The sequence below is a fragment of the Rhineura floridana genome, chromosome 2 (genome assembly GCF_030035675.1).
Source record: "Rhineura floridana isolate rRhiFlo1 chromosome 2, rRhiFlo1.hap2, whole genome shotgun sequence".
Taxonomy (NCBI): domain Eukaryota; kingdom Metazoa; phylum Chordata; class Lepidosauria; order Squamata; family Rhineuridae; genus Rhineura; species Rhineura floridana.
In genome coordinates, this window is record NC_084481.1 from 22,011,454 (window position 1) to 22,032,237 (window position 20,784).

Sequence of the window (20,784 nt, forward strand, 5' to 3'; positions counted from 1 at the left end):
ATACCACTTTACTTCAAACAGCATGCAACAACAGTGGCCTTTTATTTCCCAAAAATATATGGTTTCATATTTGCCACAGTTTTGAAAGGTAGAAAACTCCAGGGATGCCTTTTAGAACGTCAGTTTCATTTTGGATTAGAGAGCACTGGAGAGGTATGATGCCTTGAGTAATCAGCTGCTTAATTACAGGTTGAACAGGTAGCAGCAAGTAGGCATGTAAGCAAGTCCCCAGTGCAACATCAGTTCCAATAAAACAGCAGCAGTCTTGCTTTTAGATTTCTCTCCCACACAGTCTGTTCGTTCAGCCCCACAATACAGTCATATGTAGCTTCAGGTCTCTTTTGCAGTGGCTCTTAGCTAAAAATAAATAATAATCTAATGCAGGAGTTGCCAACCTGGGGCCCTCCATATGTTGTTGGGCTCCCAACTCCCACTGGCCCCAGTCAGGGTGATCCCTGACCATCACTCACCCTGACTGAGGCTGAGGGGAGTTGGGAGTCCAAAAACATTTGGAGGGCACCATGTTAACTACTCCTGATCTAATGAGTCAACAGCCATCAAGAAAACTCCTTTTGTTCATCATGAACAAGGAAGCTATACAAGAACCCAGAATAGAGAGACGACTATCTTCCTTTCTTGATACAACAAAATAACATAGTTGTAACAATATGCTATTGTTATTTTTAAGAAGAATCCTTGCATCATACTGGCGGTGCCATATCTCTTGGTGTAACAAATTCTCTCAAGTTTATCTCCCAAAGCACCTGCAGAATAGTCTGTTCCCATATCTGTTATTTACACTGTTGCCTCCTGGGAACTAGTAGATACCACAGGCATGCAGAATATCACTTGTCATAAGGTATGTCCCTTTGTGAACAATGGTCTCAACCAGAAGTCAGGCATTTAGTGCCACCAGTCCCATGCTATAGAACACTCTTCCAGCAGAGTTTTGACAGGCACCCTCGCTTTGGACTCTTGAAGACTTTTTTATGCTGACAAGTCTATGCAGTTGTTTAAAATTTTCTTCAGTAGCCCGTCATTTTAATGATTGTTCTGTGCTGCTTTTAATTTTTTTAAAATATTTTTACATTGCTGGGAACCACCCTGACATTTTATGAGAGGGCAGTCTATAAATACTTTTATAAATAAATAAATAAATAACACAATGTTCGATTCAGCTTTGGGTTGCATACATGCGCACAAAGAACCGATACAATCCATCCTTCCCAATTAACATTCTGAGCTACACTGCAATATTCTAAAAACATACGATTGAAAAATATGAACTCTTCCCTGTTTCTACAACATTCGCACTTGGGAGTCTTTTCATTTAGAAAATTGCTATAATGATTTAACTCTTTCCACAGGTAAAAGCAACATCCAGCTGGAAAACGTAATAAGGATGAAAAACTGAGACTTCCGCTTCCAGATTGGACATGTGCATTTTAATCCATATTTGACATTTAAGTGGCCCCTTTTTATTGTACACGTGGATTTCTAAACAATGCTACTGAAGAATGGGATATCTACATACGCTGTGCCCGAGTTAACTTTTTGATGTTGTAGGCAGAGCCTGAAGCTGGGCCCCCCCCGCCAGATCTGTCTTCCTGTAGCTTTGAAGTTCCCCAGCCAGAACCAGACTGACCTTCATCTTCACCTTACAGCTTTATTGGTTCTGAACAGGTAAGCCAGAGTACTTGAGAGCAGCCTAAAGTTTATTAGGTGCTTTTTGTGCTTGAATAAAAATTGCTTTGATTACCTCTGGGGTGTGTGTCAGAGTGTGTGTAAAAAAACCTGCTGAAACTTGCTCTGAATCTCCAGGCTATTGTGGGCTACAAACCTAATAAATATATAAAATACACACACACACTCCCCAGCCCAGAACTTGCAAAACGGAGCAACAGCAAGAGCATGCAGGCAGATGCAATGCTTGTCCTGCCTTTCCAGATCCCGCCCAATGTATCTTCCCTATGCTCAAGTGAGGAGGAAGAGATAGCTATAAGGGAAAGCAGCTGCAGGTATACTCCCTGAAAGACCAAGGGTGCTTCTAAACTGCTTTCGGATGGGATTCAATTGCACACGAGGAAATTCAGGTTGCACAATTATAGCTGATTGGAAGGTCTTGCCCAAGAAACCCACTTCCCCAAAAGATTGGAATTTTGTGATAAGGAAAGTGACAGGAAAATTCACCAGAAAGTGTAAGACAACACTTGCTTTGTCATAACATCATCTAACCTCCCAGCAAACAAATCAGAATTAATGCTCATTAAACAACCAACATCATCTAATCTCCTTACAAATAAATCTGGATTAAAGTTCAATAAACAGGTCATCTGGCAGAGCCCCAAGCATTCACGCTAAACATTTATCTGTCCAGCTAATTGGGCTTTGACAGATAAATACAACTGTAGAATCAGCGAGTGGTCTGAGAGGACCTATGCTTGAAGCAAGCTAAGCAGGTGTGGTTCAGATCAGTCCCTTTCATGGGAGACCACAGGGAGCCCCATAAGGACAGGGTGACCATGCTTTTTTTCCTAAAGACAGACATAGTGACAGTGTGTATAATGAGGCATCCATAAGGAAAGCAATCCAAATCACAACACGTATATACATATTGATAGTGCTTGGAATGAACTACTTCAGATTAACTAAGCCACCAAATTAAAAAAATTCTGAATGACACCTCAAAGTAGTTCCTATAATTTCCAGGTGAACTGAACATGAATTAGTTCCTTTTGCGGTGGAACTTTGGCCAATGTTTAATTCAATTTAATTTTAATTCTCACACAGCGAAGAGGAGAAACCATCTAGTCTTTACTGAGCACAGCCCCCCAATGGCATTACTTCTATCAATCTAACTTCTTTTATCCCACTAACACACAGAGATAACACCATTAAAATGTGATCAATATTGTTTTGTACTTCCCACTTTCCTGAGGAGCAGGCAGCTCCTAGTGGGGAGAGGGGTGCTATGGTGCCTTACATAATAAACTGTTTATTTACAAATGTACAGACAGAGCAGATAGGAATCAAGGAAACACTGGTGCTGGCAATACTATTTCAAAGCAGTAACAGTTCATCTCTCCCCCCCCCCAATCCAGCAAAGGAACAGAATACCTTGCAAAGTGGATTGTTCTTTCCAGCCAGAAATCTCTTAGCAACCTTTTCCAGCAAGCTCCAAACTCAGAGACGGTTTTTCATCTTTTCAGCCCACACTCAAGTAGCCTCTAGTTATTCTAGGTAAACCAAATCAAGATTGGAAAGGACAAAAAAAATCATGAGGACAGCAAAAACATGTGTAGGAAAAGCAGCTGCTACGTAAAAAAGAAAAATACAGCGGGTGATACTCAATGTTAGTCATACTCACATTAGAGCCATTAATTTTAATGGGTCTACGCATTGGATATATCACCCATTATTTTTTATTCCCAACATGTTTCAGGAAACACTCTTTCTCAAGGGAAAGTTGTCTTTAGCCATAAGTGAAGGCAGTACATCAACTACTTAAATCCGCTTCAAAACAGTGTGACCGGTTGCCTAATTTATTTATAGAGAATGGGATCCACTTGGTACCCATGCTGTTATGGAATGGCTTTTGATCCAACAGAGCCATTCACTTACAAAATAGAAGGGGAGGCCATTTTCACAAGATCCCCTCCCCCCTGCAAGCCCCCCCCCGGCCACCTTCTATCCTGTTCTGGAGGATCCCCCAAATCTCTGGTGCTGATTTCTGGGGTGAGGTGGGGCAGTGCTGGGAGCTGCAGGGGGGAGGGGACATCAGGAAAAATCCAATACCTTCCCTTTGATTAGCAGAAACCTCCATTGGATCAAAAGCCTGTCAGTCAATGTAATGGCAACAACTGGATTTCACCCACAGATTATTTATCTTGAAAAGGTTTTTTTTTGCAATACCGCCTTTCCCTTCACAGCTGTTTTCCTGTAAACGAAGCCAACCCTCACCAGTTGAGACCTCAAGTATGAATTTCATAATATTTGGGTACATCCCCACCCTACCCCATTACATTTCAATAACATTTCCCTGCTCCTGGATATTTTTAGCTGATACAGGAAGTGGAATAGTTTGTAACAAACGTTTTAAATTGTTGATACCATATTCATATTTATTGTTCCTATCCTGACCATCAGAGTTAGCTTTAAATTCAACAATTTCTCCAGACCTTGCTTAATCTAGGTTTCCAGTAGTTTTAAATTCATTTTCAAAGTCATTTGATGCTGATTCAAGAGTATCTCATAGGATCTCAAAAGGTCAATCATTTTCTTTTTCCTTTGCTCAGTTCTGGTATTTGTTCCCAGAAACTCAGATTTCATTTGGGTAACCTTGTGAGGAGATTGGTCACCATCAATGAATACTGATCTTCACCCACTTCTGCATACCAAAGAATGGGCAGGTGACTAGCAGATGAACTTCACTCCAAGAGGATAAACAAGTGGTCCAGTATCTTGAATAATCCAGAACCACTTTTTTCTCAATTTCAACTAATTTCAGTTCATAATTAATCCACTAACAATGGATTGCAAAACAGCACATGATTACATGAAGCTGCCTTATACTAAGCCAGGCAATCCGCAGCTCAATTCTACGCATGCTTTCTTTTAAGGCTTCCTGTGCTCAGTAGGGCCTACTTCCTAATAAGTGTTTAGAATTGTAGCCTAAGTCTACCTGGCCCAGTGCCATTGGTTGTGACTGGCACTGGGTTGCCAGGGTCTCAGGAAAGGATTTTCTGAGCCTGTTACCCAAGATCCTTCTTAAGCCGAGATATCAGTCACTGAACCTAAGAACTTTTTGCATGCAAAGCAAATTCTTTGTTACTGAGTTATGGCCCTGTCATATAGATAAGTACTCTACTCAGTCATCATTGGATTGTGTGATGGTTTACATGCAAGAAAGCAAGTTCAATCATTCTCAGAGGGAAAATATTTTAAAAAAACCTACATTTTAAAAAAGAAAAAACTGTATGCTTCTTCCTACAAGGCAATGTGTAAAGATAATCTTGTTCACCTGCCTCCAGGTTATTAGTTTACACATTCCGTGGTGGCATGTGGCTCTTCGATTTCAAAATTTAGCAGCCAGAGACAATACTTTTTTCTTGGATGAACCCTGCATGCGAATTACATTGCACCCTAACGACAAATTCAGATGCATTCGTTCATAAGTACAATTATCCAATATGTGCTGAATGTGACAAACCCCAGCTTGATTTAGAGCAATTGTGCAGAAGAATCAGCTAGACACCCGAAGCTATTCACTTGGAAAGAAATTCTAGCTGCTCCCAAGCGACTGCTTAAGGGTCAGAGCGTTAGCAACCATCATGGGACAGAGCCTGCATTTCAACATAATTAGATCCAGAACAGAATCAACTAGAAGGCTGCTGTCACGTTCTATTGTTGGTATGCTCATAAAACAAAAGAAAAAACCAGCAGTTATTCAGTTATCCTGCAAGCACGATGCAAGTAATTTAGGCTTGGGCACAGGCACCTACCACATGATGTCAATGCATTAACAAGAAAACAAATATCAGAAAGGAGAACATAAAAGAACCACAATAGATGTGACACTAATTGGATGGATGTAATTAGCATTTCTAGTTATTGTAGGGTAAATAGCAACACCCCACCCCAATGCCAGAAGCAGGAAGATCACCACGGTCTGCAGGGAGCATCCCCCACCCCTGACCTATTATTAACCCCAGAAGGGAAGCCTCCATTGGCATTGTGGTAAACCAGTTTCTTTAGCCAAATCCTAATGATTAGCATGTAACTTTACTTGAATAGCCTGAACAATTGTGTTCCCCATGTGACTTGATTTCTTTACTATAAACATGGGTGCCATCACATTTGTCCAAATTTTCAGCAATCTTTGGCCATCACTCAAACATGCTGGCTCAGTTTGCTGTAACACAAGTTGGCTTTAGGTTTGTGTACTCCCCCTTCACAGACTCCAGTTCTCTCCCTTTCACAGCAAACCACAGCTTGTCATTATAACCAAACTGGCAAAATATCATTTGTGCTCCAAACCAAAATGGCAAAATAGAGCAGGGGTAGCCATCGTGGTGCCCTCAAAATTATTTGGAATAGAGCTCTCATCATCCCTGACCGCTGGCTATGCTGAGTGGGACCGATAGGAGTCACAGTCTAAAACAGTGACTTCTTCTGACATGGGGTATGGTCTGAAATCTTACAATGCAGCCACCTTGCTGAAGCTAAGTGAGTTTGGGTCTGGGCAGTGCCTGGATGGAGACTACCTGGGAACCCTAAGTATACTGCCTTGAGTTCCACCATGGAAGAAAGGCAAGACGTAAATTTAATTGGTGGTGGAATCCCTGTGCCTATCTGCTCAAAAGTAAGCCCCACTCAGTTCAATCAGGCTTACTCCCAGAAGAGTATGTATCGCAGCAGTGGAGAACCTGTCAACCTCCACTTGTTATTGCACTACAACTCCCATGAGCCCCAGTCTGCATGGCCAATGGTCAGGGACAATGACAGTTGTAGTCCAACAACATCTGGAGGGTCACAGGTTCCCCACCCCTGGTGTATAGAATTGCAGCCTTAGAAACCCAACAATGTTATGGTTTGCAATTTTAGTTTGGAAGACAAGAACAAATTGCATTTTCCCCGTTTCAGTGTAAAAGCAAACTGTTTGGATGTCTGCCAGAAAAGAAGGGGGGTGTGATATGAGAGGGGACCACACATAATGCCAAACTACATCAGAGCTGGCCCATGGTTTAGCTGAATTTTGTCAACTCTGCATTAATTCCACACTGAATGCAAATCTAACACCAACCATTTAGAGCAGGATTACATCACTTGTGAGCCACTAAACTGAATGAAGCTCATCAGCTGTTTAAATATGGTGCCCTACTAGGCGTTCAGCAAACCTCCTGTTTCTGGGGCTTGCATAGAAGAACTACCATAACAAATGGATTGTCAAAGAACTAATACATGGCTGGTGGGTTGCATTCAGTTTGGTGGATCATAATTGTGTGGGCCTGATTTAGTGCAAAAATAAGCATGCCAAAATTTCCAGCTGTCAGAGAAATACTCTCATTCTCTTAAAGATGGACAGATGAGTCTATTTCTGGTCTATGTCAGTTTAGCATGTGCTCATTCATAATCTCATTCTATTGCATTTCTACATCATTCTGCCAAATAAAAATTAAACTGCATGAAAATTCACATTTCTGTAATGTATTTTATCCTAAAATACACAATTCTGTATGTATTTGGACATGTTTGGGGCATTTTTGAGCTAAGAGCTGTATTGCAAAATTCAAAGACATGCATAAATGAAAGGGTAATGGCATTCCAATTCACATTTTAATCCAGGAAGTGCAAATCAGGCCAGTTTGTTGTAAATAATTTGTTGCGGGAAATGAGTTATATATTCAATAAACCTAACAAGTTTGCTTAAAATTGTGGACCAAACAAAATCTTCAAGCATCCCTAAATTCTATCTCTAGAGCTCAGTGAATGTCAGAAGCTTGCAGACCATCGCAAAAATATCTGAGCCATCTCATCTACTTTTTAAGGCAGGATCACACATTTTACTACCCACATAGCACTCGCTCAGAAATCCTGGTTTTGACCTGTTCCATTATTTCTCAATTTATTTATTTTTAAAGGGGGCTGGAATTGCCTCAGACAATTCATATATTATCAAGCTGGATGGGATCACGGCACTGTCTTCTGCTTATGACACTCAGGAAAGTATTATGTACAATGCTGCTGTTGTATCAATACATACCAGTGGTAGAGAACCTCAAGCCCAGGGGCCAAATGTGATCCTCTAAGCCTCTCTGTTTGGTCCTCAAGACACCACCACACACCAACGCAACACATATATAGGGCCATCCCCTTCTCCTGCTCTGCTCTGCTCCCCACCCTCACTGAGTGCTTTTGCTTGGCTGGGATGTCTCCTTAAAGGGCAATTATTTATTTTATTTATTTATAAAAATATTTATAGACCACCCCTCATATAAACAATCAGGGCAGAGTACAACAAAATTTGCAAAAGCATAAAATCCCATCAAAACAACACAGATGCCTCTTGCTTCCCTGGATGGAGGAAGGAGAGTGTTGGGGATAGTACAGAAACCTCTTGATTTTTGTGTGGCTGTAATGTAACCTATTGCACAAAGTCAAGACTTGCATTCATGGCTTCTCAGCCTCAGCCACTTTTGCCTCTGGCTCCACGTGTCACTGACATGCGACCCCAAGAAGGTTGCCCTCTGGCTGAAAAATATTCCCCACCCCTGAAATATACAAAAGCCCTCTCTCTCTCTCTCTCTCTCTCTCTCTCTCTCCCACACACACACACACACAACCCCCCCCTCTATTCTACTCTCCCAACATTCAATAACCATGAGAATACCCTCACTTATGCACATAGAGCTTCCCTGCTGCATCATACCTGATTGTCCTCATCTCCCTTGCCATACCACAAAGTCTACTCTAGATTAACTGCAAATCCAGACCCGAACTTTATAGCTCGGGTCAATATCAAACAGCTGCTGCTGCTGTTGAGTTGTCCCCTTAAATCTTCCCCCTCCTTTAAAATTCATAAAAGACCAGCTCCCTCTAACTTCTTACATTAAATCAAAGGCGCTGAACTGAAAGCACAGGATTGTTTCCACTGCGGATATTAATACATGTTTACATAAACTCAGCTCCTTTTAATGTTGGTGTGGAGTTGTTTATCAGTCCTTAGGCAGCCACTTGATTGGAAGTACCATAAAACTGTGTTTTTCAAACCAGTCAGCTGGGATCGACACCACCACAGCATCCGCCACCACCCTGTGCAAATTGAAGGAAGGGAAGGACAGTCTAGACAGCACAATAAGAATACTCCTGTATGCACTTGCATTCAGGAAGCCTAGAAAGGATGATCATAGATCATTCCTGACTGCCGCTGAAAATCCTCGCCCTCTTCCAAGGCAAAGATTCTGAAAACGTTTGGCATGCATGTTCAATGTTTGGGCCAGGGGTAGAGAATCTGAAGCCTGTGGGACCAACGTGGCTCTTCAGGGCTCTCTTTCCAGCCCTCAGGAACCACACCTCTCACTGGCCCTGCTCCATGCCCTCTAGAGAATTTTCCCCTGGCTGGAACGTGACCCTTAACTACAATAATGCCTTTTGCTTGCCTAGATGGGGAATGGAGGAACAGGTGTGTGTACAGAAAATTCTGGCTTTTGCATGGCTAGAATATGCAAATAATAATAGTAATAGTAATATCCATTACTCTGCTTAAAACTAGGCAGCACACTCTTTTAGGTGTCGTACCTTGCTTGCCTATCCCTGGAACAATTCCTGCAGATGCCCATGGATGGGGAACAAACACCAAGAGTCAGGGCTATATTCAACTAAGTCCTACTCAGAGACTCAATGAAACAAGTGAACCCAAGTTACTCATATCCATTAACTTCAACGGGTCTACTCTGAGTAAGGCTAGTATTGAAGTGCCCCAGGTTGACCAGGCATAGCTGAGGAAGGGTTTCATCTGTGATCTCCCAAAACCAGTTCTCTCGAATCCCACTGAGCACTCTGCAGAGGGTCACACTCTCTTTACAGAAAACAGCATCAAGGTTAACACTGGTGTACCTAGCACTTTAAGGACTAATAAAAGACATTGTTGCCTGAACCATGCTGTTTACAATATACAAGCTGTAGCTTTGACTGGAACACAATGTGTTTAAGGATCACAGCCAAGGTTAGATAACAATCACGGAATACAGGAGATGACTGAAGGCAAAGATGCACAGCAGCTGGGAGAGAGAAGGGGAGAGTGGTATGACTTTGTTTTCATGTTGTGATCAACAGGCTGTTTTCATTCTGAGGAAGTTATTCATATTAAGTTGTCAGAAAGCAGAGGTACCCCCATCCTGTTATCACTACTACAGCTCATGGGAGCATCCTGATTTCCTTTTGAGGCATACAGGACTATATTGGTGGATTATGAAATTATTCTGAAATTTTGAAATTACTTGGGCTGCATTCAGACATGGGGTTTATTGTCCTAGTTTTACTGATTATAATGGCAGCACTTCTGTCCTGATTTCTAACATTCCTTTCACACTGCAGTCCCTGTTGCATTATGGAACTGTGGCTTTGGGGCCGATATACCACCATGTCACGCTAAATTTCATTCACACCAGTGGGCATTTTGTGACCCAACAATGAAAGTCATTGGACATGTCGCTACTCCCCCACCCTTTCTGCACATGTGCACTTCTGTTTCTTCCATGATCCCCCCTGAAAGAACTGTATGCTGGCATACCACCCCAAATTTTGTCAGTTTTCTCCCACGATTTTCTGGGTTAATGAGGATGCAAATGGATAATTATGAGCACTAAACTTCCACTATATTCCGCTAGATTTCCAGAAGTGGCTTTTATTTATTTTATTTATTTATATATTTATTTATTATTTGATTTATATCCCACCCTTCCTCCCAGTAGGAGCCCAGGGCGGCATGTCATGTAAAAGCTCAAATAAAATGTGGAAATTAATAGATAAGGAAATGTTGGGAAAGTATAATAAACTGCTGTCTGAATGTAGCCTTGGGGAATGGATATAAGATATAAAAAAGTACAGCTATACATACTAGAGTTTATTATTCATTATCTCACAACACTCTGTGCAGAAGGTTTGCCTGCTTACAATGATGCCACATATTATTGTTTTACTATGACAACAAGTGAGCATAAGGGTCACCCTTCTAAGAGATACATGTGTGCATAGCTCAAAGGAAGCTTCAGATGCGCACTTATCACAATGTACTCCATGGGTTTTATGTGTGCTACTCTCCACCAACGAGACATGTATAATCCTGAAGCACCTATTTCCAACAACCTGCTTAAAGTAACACACCATTCTTCTCCCAAAAAGGTATTTAAGTGATCTCACATAAGGGTAGCCATAATTAAAAGGAGAGTAGAAGTCCATGAAGAACAGTTGCTGTTCACACATGCATGTACATCACTTCATTTCTCTACTCTTAATTATTGGCAGCTGAATGTACAAACCAAGTCCATTGAAAAGAGTTGCATCTGAACTGATAGAAAAAGTACTGCCTGCAATGTATCTCAGGTCCCTCCAGACATCCTTTTTATTCTGCATTCATAATGATTTACGCCCATGATGCTGTTCAGGAGGTCATACGTGATCCAGCTTTCAAAACTGTATCTGCAAACATTTTGGGCTGATCACACTGCTTCACTTCCAATTAGTGCATATCCCATAACTTCCTGCTGAATCATGTAACATTTTATACCAGAAATGTTCTGGCGTATTTTTGTCCCACTTTTGTTGTGCTACAGCCCCTCTGCACAGCGCTAATGTGGTAGCATTGGGGAAGCATGCCAGCACAAACGAAAGCAGAATAAATCCACCACTACTGCACTATTATTTTCCCAAGAAGCAGCACTCTGGAGGGGCCCTCGCACAGTTCATTTATACACACATGCAAGTTGTACTCAATATTACAGCCACCAGGTCATGAACATGCATATGGGAATCAGCCCTTCGATGTGTTTATGAGCAGGGGGGGAAATCAAGAGTTCCGTCATTCCTTTAGACAAGCTAATCATCTTTTATTGTTTTTGCGAAGTGTTTACCAGTTTCCAAGATCACAATGTGTTTCTTGGATATTGGGGCCCAAACAAAACCAAGAGCTGTATGGATGTTTTGAACCATGGCACTTTCATTAAAGACTTCATTTCTCTGAGTCATGCTTTTGAAAATCTGCCAGTATGACGTATGCCTCTATACAACACTTTGATGACAGGGGTCGAACAGTGGCATGTTTATCTCTTTGGTCACTTGAGCCAAGAACAATGTTCTGGTCACAAAAGCTACGAAAACAAGCAAAATATACAGGGGTAATGAAGACACAAAGAACTCTTTTGAATCAGCTGTTGACTTAGGACCCCCACATTTACTATGGGGATGCTGCCAAAACCAGCCTCCCCTGGGTGAGAGAACACCAAGCTAACCATAATACGGATTAGTACTTATAACAGGATGAGAGAGTTCTACACAGTCAACCTCTATGCTTGTAGCTGCTGTAGGGATGCTTGAAGAGTTCGGTTCTGTGAATTCTGATCTGAACTAAATTGATCTCCTGTGATAACGGGCAGATCCAAATGTAATTATTTTTTGGATTTCACATTTCTCCAAATTTCACAATACAGTGCGGTTAACAAAACCACACCAAAATACATTTAAAATGTGGATGTTAGAATATATACTGAGATAATCTACATTTTGTGCTATGTTGTGCTACTTATTTAAATACAAATTTTCTTATGGGTTTTTTAAAAAAATAACTTGCAGATAAATGCAGAAATGGAATGGTACATCTTTTGTAAAAGAACACATGCAAAACTGATCCATTCATGCCTATTCACAACCCCATGGCCAAGTTTCATGCTGTAAGTATTTCTACCTATTCCAGAATCCATTCTGCAAGAGCATCCCATTTGAAGAAGTAATCGGTACTGCTGCGCCTGAAAAATAAAAAGTTGCTTTTGAACCTAGACTGGAGTTGGTTACACACTTCAGGTGAAATGGACTTTTCCACAGAAATTATTTATTTGGTGATAAAGTTTAAACCACAATTATTCCATTAACCATGCATCGCAAAAGTGTCTTTTGGTTCCCCCCCCCCACAAAAAAATTAGCCCATAGTTATTCTTTGCTGATCTTTGCCTTGAGCTCCCCTCGGCTGGATTCATATTTGTTTTACTTTTTCAGAGACAAAGAATTCTTCTTCTTTGCCTGACACATTTTGAGCATCCTGGAAAAATCTGGGTAAAGTAACATGCAGCCTGGTGGGAGCCATGAATTTTGTTGTTGCTATGTGCCTTCAAGTTGATTACTCCACACATATATAGATGGACATGATTCCACATAAATTCTATAATGCCTACATCAGCACACCCACATCAGGTCTGCAGCTGCACGTGCACTTACTTGGATCCTTGCTCCCTAAGCAACTGTTTCTCTGTTGGAAGTAGGGCTGCCAGGTTCAGGACCTGAGACTCCAGGCCCAGCCTCCAACAGATCTTCTGTATCTTTAAAAGTTGTGCAGGGGGAAGGGAGAATTCCACCTTGTGGTTTTTCCCATTACAGCGTTGCAAGAACACCTGCACTTGGCTGACTTTCTCTTCTCCTAAAGATACAGGATCAGTCCCAGGCCTTGAACCTGGCAACCCTAGTTGGAAGTCATACTAGCCTTGTAGCTTTGCTCCACCCCTCCCAGCCACTACTGGTCACCAAATTGGATCCAGACCTGCTCCTTTGTAAAAGAAAACTAGCGGAGGCTTGGCTGGAGGAAAGGTGGGAAGCAATTTTCTTTTATTCCTTCGTGTCCCTGAAGTCCCCAGCACCACTTCCCACACTTTTCCAGAGGACCTCCCAACCCCCCAGGATGCACAGAATGCACAGGGTGCTGCTGGGGAAAGGAAGAATTGATTAAAATTGTTCCCCAGTCCCCTGCCTCCACCGTGAGCAAAATACTGCTTGTTACTAGCCTAGTTCCAATCCACTATCTTTTCATGTACCTACATAAAACATTCCCATTCCCTCCACAGACTTTCTTTACAACAAAGCATCTGTTTTCCCACTGCCTGTTCCTGCTTTGCCCACTGGCACTGCACACCTCTCCTTGGTCCTGCCAGTCCTGCTATTGGTCTATCTAGAGTGCTGATAAAAATGACCTCAGTATGCCTCTCTGACCTGTGGTTTCCTCTCACTCCTTCATCAGATGCTTCAGGTCAGCAATCAAACTAGAGAAGGCCCAAGCCTCTAATGATGCACATGGCTCTCCTCCCAGTGAGAGGCCCTCACCCTGTTAAGAGTACAGACCTCATTGGTGCATGATAGTGAAGTTGATACATACAAAGCAATGTAGGATTGTTGTTTGTTCTATTTGGAAAAAGTGCTTTTGAACAAGGTCCTTAGAAAAGGCTTCCCCAACCTAGTGCTGTCCTTATGTTTTAGACTACAACTCCTCTCATCCCTACCCAAAGGCCACATTGGTTAGGGCTGATGAGAGTTGTAGTCCAAAACATCTGGAGAGCATTAGATTGGAAAAGACTGCCCTAGAACATTTTGTATTGCCTGCACAAGCTATAGTAGGATGAAAATGCCAAGGATCCAAGAAGATGACTTAGATGTGGCTGCAAAAAAGGCAAATGCTATATTAGGCTGCATTAACAGAAGTATAGTTTCCAAATTGCGTGAAGTATTAGTTCCCCTCTATTCAGCACTGGTTAGGCCTCATCTTGATTATTGCCTCCAGTTCTGGTCTCCGCACTTCAAGAAGGATGCAGACAAACTGGAACAGGTTCAGAGAAGGGCAACAAGGATGATCAGGGGACTGGAAACAAAGCCCTATAAGGAGAGACTGAAAGAACTGGGCATGTTTAGCCTGGAGAAGAGAAGACTGAGGGGAGATATGATAACACTCTTCAAGTACATGAAAGGTTGTCACATGGAAGAGGGCCAGGATCTCTTCTCGATTGTCCCAGAGTGCAGGACACGGGATATCCGACACTGGAGGCATTCAAGAGGCAGCTGGACAGCCATCTGTCGAGAATGCTTTGATTTGGATTCCTGCATTGCGCAGGGGGTTGGACTTGATGGCCTTATAGGCCCCTTCCAACTCTACTATTCTATGATTCTATGATCTCCCACGTCTATAATAAGAGTATATGGGAAACAGATATCAAAGTTGACCCACACTGCTTCTGAGAAGTTACCAAAAAATGTCAATGAAAAATTTTGCATTATTTTTTATTGCTAAATTTCACAATATCCTCCTGAATTTTAATTTTAATGTGAAGTAAGTACAGTAGCAACATTCCATCTGTCATTGTTTCCCCCCCTTGCTTAAACACCAAGCAAATGAGGTATCTGCTTCCTTTTGCGTTTCATGAATACCTCAGGATTGGAAAGCCAAAAAGACTCATGGCTGAGCCTGGAATGATGGCCAAGTCACACAGGTGAATTATCTCCCCGTTATCCCTCCCAATACATTCATCGCCTGGAAAAAAATCTATTGTAAGGAAGCTTGGCTCCCAAGCCTTAGAACTCTGCCCTGAGTGGCCACTTTAAATGTCAAGAGTCCATTGCCAATAGACTGTGGCAGCAGTTGACCAATGGTTGAGGAAGGGGCCCGAGAGGGAGGTGGAACTGCAACCACAGTTCTTCTCAAAAACCTTGCAAATAACCATGTAAGTAAATATCTGTTAATGAGAAGCAGCCTCTTGCTCTGGAATTCCTGCTCTGCCCAACAACACTATGAACAGGTGTGCAACAGATACACTCCAGCTGCCATTTCCACGACTGTATGAGTTAAAGTGAGCAGAAACTGTTATATATTTGAGAAAAGGGGGGCACACACCTCTAGAAAACAACAAGTCAGGGACAAGAGCTTGAAACTGTAACATCTACAGACAGTTTTACCCACACAGTCTATAGCTGCCCATGAATTGTGTTTGGTCCTCTTATCATCTGCACTTAAACCTCACCTCACAGTACAGTGTAGCCAAGGGGTCCAAATGAGTCTCATACAATGTTCAAGGAACACTCAACAACAGAAACTCAATGGGCATCCTTGTAATTATTTCCATATGTTAATAACTGTGCTTTACTTGTGTGCGTGCACACAAAAACAAGCTTGTAGTCCATGATGCATTCTTCTTAACGGCTCCTTGTATCTGGCAAACTTTACCATCTCTAATGACGTTCAAGACCCTAAAAGGGTAATTGAAAGGGTTAACATTGGACTAACAGTTTGATTCCTTGCAGGTGTGTGTGGGGTTTTGGAGGGGAGGTCTTTTTAGCTGCAGTTATAGAAGTATTTTGTAAATGCTTGCATTGTACGTGTGTTTTAATAAGATGTACCTTCAATAAGATGCTGTAGGATATCCTCACTTGTCTAACACAAATGCTTCTGTTCAGGGTTCCAGACAACTGTCCATTCCATTCTCCAGAATACTCCATTCCATTCTCTTCCCCACTTTTCTAACAGATATTCAATATTCCATGGCTACTGGGCATGCTCAGACCTCCTTGGGCGCTTTTAAAAAAACAACACTGTACTTCTGCAAACCTGTTTCACCAGAGCATGCTGCTCTTTCTCTTGTTTGTCAGCAGTCTCTCCGCCGCTCCATTTCTGTCAGCCCTCACTACCGGAATTTGGTATGAGTGATGTTTCCTATTTAAAACAACATTATTTTAACGAAACCTGTTGGACCACCATTACCTTTTATTTGCAATAAGAGCAATGATCTGTCTCTTCAGTCAAGAGTTAGTTTTAGTTACGAATGTATAGCTCCAACCTAATTCATCACTTCAGGCCCCAGACTTAAGATAATAAAAGTATAGTATACTGGAAAGAATCTTTCTTTTTATACTTTCAGATTTTGAATGCACATTAAAAAGAAAATCCCACCCATAAAGCATGCAAACTGCCCTCTGCCTCCGGAAACAAGATATTGAGAGGGAGGAAGAAACATATGTTCTCGCCTATATTATTGCTTTTCCAAACAAGCCAACCGTATGGATATAATTTGTAAAAATCTGAGTCATGCTGTTGTTACACCATTCATCATAATTTATGATTTGCAAGAGGGAAAAACACTTCCAAATTACTGGCCCACTTCAGACGTCACATCAACTCATAGTGAAAAACACACTATGGTTTAATATGAACACAAGGTATGCTGGTGTACACTGCGCAGCTCAAATGTTTTTGTCTGCTGCACTCCTACTGCTCCCATAGTACCAGAAAACAAGCCAGACCCTGGCTTTTCATAATTGCCGAAGCTGGGCTCACAGCTGGTTCCTCTCCAAACAGTGGTAACCAAAGTTTTTTTTCGGCTTACTGCTCATGGTTTGTTTGGAGGAAACAAACCATAAGCCCAGGTTCAGATGTCACAACAAGCCAGACCCTGGCTTGTTTCCCGGTGGTGTGGCAGCAGCACAGCTACAGGGTGAGTGAAGCAAGCACTTATGAGCAGCACGCACCAGAACAATGCTCATTCATATTAAACCATAGTTTGTTTAAACAATGGTTTAAATTTGCAAACCAGGCCACTGTGAACTAAACCTTTGATCTTTGAAATCCAGAGGCCCAACATTTCAAACATTTTAAGAAGGGTCTTCACAAAATCGGTCAGGAAGAGCTCAGACATTCCATTCATTTTCCTCTTCTTCCCTGCCTACAGAGATTTCTGGCTCTCTTGTTAAACACTGACTTAAAAACAGTGAACCTGAAGTGTGGAATTCTACACCCTGTATATAAGTCCTTCCTTCCTGCACCTTATCTTCAAGCATCCCAGCAACCACTCTTCCCCAGGCTCCCACATGGGGCTCTACTCTTATGTCTGTGTGGGAATAACCAATACAGCATGGACCTGTGGAAAAGTGGGCACCAGGAAGCTCAGTACATAAGACACAGGAGGCCTTAGATGGATGTGAAATTCCCGGTCAACTCACAGCAGAGGTTGTTAGTGCTGGAGGGTCACACTAGGATCTGTTCTATGCTTTGCTCTCACAGTGTTGCAGGCGAGATCCTGGGTACTACCTAGAGCAATTACAAATTCTAATACACATTCTGTTCAGCTGGTATAGCACAGTGGGGAGGAGAGCCTGGCTGGGAGTCCAGAGTCTGTGAGTTCAAATTCCCACTCATGTCTCCTGGGAGTCAAGAGCCAGCTAAAGATCACCCCCACAGTGAGTGGCTCAGGGGTTACGTGCTCTGCCATCTGTGCAGCCGTGGGCAAGCTGCATAGTCCCAAGGAGCCCAGTTGCCCCCAGTTTGCAGTTGCGGACAAGGAAGGGGCTGGCTTGTGCAGCTGTGGCAAGCTGAGCAAGCCCTAGCCAGCTGGGGAGGACTAGCAGCAGAGGGAGGCAATGGTAAACCCCCTCTGAATACCATTTACCATGAAAACCCTATTCATAGGGTCGCCATAAGTTGGGATCGACTTGAAGGCAGTCCATTTCCATTTCAAATCATGCATATTCAACACTATTGCACATATATATACAATGGAGTAATTTAAAAGGCGTCCAAAGAGCAGCAAAATTCAGAACACACACTGCTTGAAGGAGCTAACATCACATTACGCTCTTGATCTATGTATGAGCGCCAGCATAATGTTCAATCATCTTAAAAAACCTCCATGATATTTATAACATTTCCGAGCAAATATAAGATACACAGCAAGGCAGCCTTCCATGCCAGCTGCCTCCATCCTCAGTATACCTTCAACTTTTAAAGGCAGTGAAGGTGATAACACATCATCTGTACAGTCTGAAAATCTACACTACACTGATATCAGTAAGGTATTATTGAAAAACATCCCAGTGACATTAACAGACATCTGAAATTACTTTTTAAATTGGGCAGGGGAGGAGGAGAGAGAGTGAGAGACACAGACGCAGTGCTGAGTTTGGACCAAAAAGTGAGGATCTTGGAGTAAACAATCCTAACATAACTGCTTTCATTTCACAAAAAGAAACTGAACTGTCCTTACCAAAGTCAAAATATTCCATAGACCTGAACTTGAAAAGTATGAATAATACTATTGCTTTATGTCACTGGAAGACAAAAGGATGACTATGGGCTTTTTAAAAGATGGCAATATCTAAAAGTTGTCTACTTTTAGCTACTCAAGAAAATGTAACCACACTGATGCATTCTTTTTTTTAAAAGAGCACATGATAGATCCAAGAGCCAAGCTAGCTGGTACAGTAAATGTGTGGCTGCCACAGAACACATCTGCCACACATCTGGTTCTCTCCTCCCCAACCATCATTCCCTCTAACAGCAATCTCAGATAGCGAGTACAGCCAAAACAAAAAGGATATATCAGCATGTTTGGTGGAACCCCAAGGTTTGCAGAAGTACAAAAGGGAGGAACAAAAAAACACATACCAATGAGGACTGGGCTTGCTCGGTGGCTGCAGAACGTATTGGACTTGGACATAAAATGGGGAGGGGAGAGAGGAACGGAATGGAGTATCATGGAAAAGGCATTGCTAGTTGGCTGGTAGGCTCAATTGATTTTATTCCAGGTCCAGGTTGCAATTTTTAGCAGCACTTACCTTTATTGTGACCAGTGGAATACAGGGTGCATCATCACATCACAGCACATGTTGTGCTAGACATTACAGAAGGGAGGCACTAGATAGGGAATTATCATTGTTGGTGACAGCCTCACGTTTACAGTAACATTTAACTTGATGCTAAATTAGACGCTGACAGATGCAGCTTCTTAATCATACTTTTTGCTATGCAGATGAAAGAGTAAGCTTCCCAAATCATTAATCTCTAAAGAAAGTACTTCCCAAACATCCCCTCACAAGTTGATTGACAAGTAAAAAAGAATACCAAAACCTGGCATTTCCTTACCAACTTCAGACTCTAGCAGTAGGAGCAGTGAAATGTTATCTTTTTTTGCAATCTGCATTCCTCCAAGCATTCTTACTCCCAATATTCAAAATATTCCGGGTGGGAAGGGATAGCAGAAAAGCGGAGTTTAAAGAAAAAGATTTCTTCAACATGCAGGTGGGGATGTTCATGTCACATATACAGCCCTTGCTGTTGGCGAGCCAGAGATTTCTAGCAACGGACGTTTCACTCCTGCAGCTTGGGGTAACGACCAGATTGTGGATAAGCAGCAACGGTTCAGGATCTGGTAGCTGGCCTTGGGCTATTCCTCACATTACCTTTAGTGGCACAGGAGCTACTGCTGCATAGTCTCCTCTTGCAGCACTCAGTCATGTCAGAAGGCTATGGTCACATGGGCAGAGTCAACACTATAGCCTCTTTCCCTTGCCCACTTTGTCCACTCCGGAACTAAGAGCAACACTGATGTGGGAAGAAGTCACAGTGTGGAGTTTTCTCACGTGACCACAGGCTTCCAACATTATCAAACAGGGCAGGTTGAAGCTGCACTCCTAATTTTTATTCCTCGGTGTCAGTGCTAGATCTTAATCCTGGGGTGGGGAACCAGAAGCCTTTCAGGTGTCGTTGGGACTCCAACTCCCACCAGCCTCAAACAGCATGGCCAGTAGTTAGGAATGATGGGAGCTGTAGCTGGAGGGCTTCAGTTTCCCCATCTCCGTCTTAATCCTTATGAGACTATTTTTTATTTTTTTCCATTGTCCAAGTGCCCCTACCTACATTTCCCAAGTCTCACCAGCTCATATCACCCTGTCTTTTAGCATCTGGAAGACTTTTGACTAACATACCTGGAATATTCTTAAGGAACTTCCCCAATAACGGAAGGAACTATGGGGTTGGCTCCTCCAACAATGAGCTTCTGACATTACAGAGTAGCACAGAAAGGATCCAAAGTGCAAAAAAGTGATGCACTTTTTCCTCCCTTAAGAAAATTTAAATGTACAGGAATATATTTGATTAGGGCCTAAAGCCCTAAACCAACATGCTGAAAAGGAAAGCAGAGTGTATTACAAAACATACAAAACTTAAGTATAAAAACAGAAGGGTGAGGATCCTGTGTGCAGAAAAAGCCTAATTGAAAATGACACAAGCCCAGTATCAAAATTGCGAACCTGGAAATAAATGAGGTCGAGTATATTGACCCACCTTCCCCAATTATCCGTGCTGCTACTGGGCAAGAAGAAAACAGGTGGGGTAAGGAAGTGATTTGCAGAATTGTCCCACAGACATTAACTTCTTGTAAGGACCCACACAGTAACTCCGAATAAGTCATTCCAATGCCTAACATGTGA

The 20,784-nt window shown here is 42.2% G+C and overlaps 1 protein-coding gene across 24 annotated transcripts in view; it reads right to left on the minus strand.

Annotated features, from left to right (window-relative positions):
- The window catches only part of PLCL1 (phospholipase C like 1 (inactive)), a 326,003-nt gene that overhangs the window by 188,662 nt on the left and 116,557 nt on the right, over positions 1 to 20,784 (minus strand). For 2 of the 24 annotated variants that reach the window (XM_061608100.1, XM_061608102.1), the window contains exon 2: positions 3,118 to 3,236. The exons of 11 other annotated variants lie outside the window; for them this stretch is intronic. The gene's annotated coding sequence lies outside the window, so the exon portion shown is untranslated. Of the gene's footprint in view, positions 1 to 3,117; positions 3,237 to 7,762; positions 7,850 to 8,428; positions 8,480 to 8,607; positions 8,629 to 9,297; positions 9,317 to 12,460; positions 12,522 to 12,987; positions 13,025 to 13,581; positions 13,659 to 13,752; positions 13,791 to 14,958; positions 14,981 to 15,924; positions 16,012 to 20,784 lie in introns of those variants that run through there. 11 more of the 24 variants (XM_061608093.1, XM_061608096.1, XM_061608092.1 and 8 more) reach the window with 11 other exon arrangements.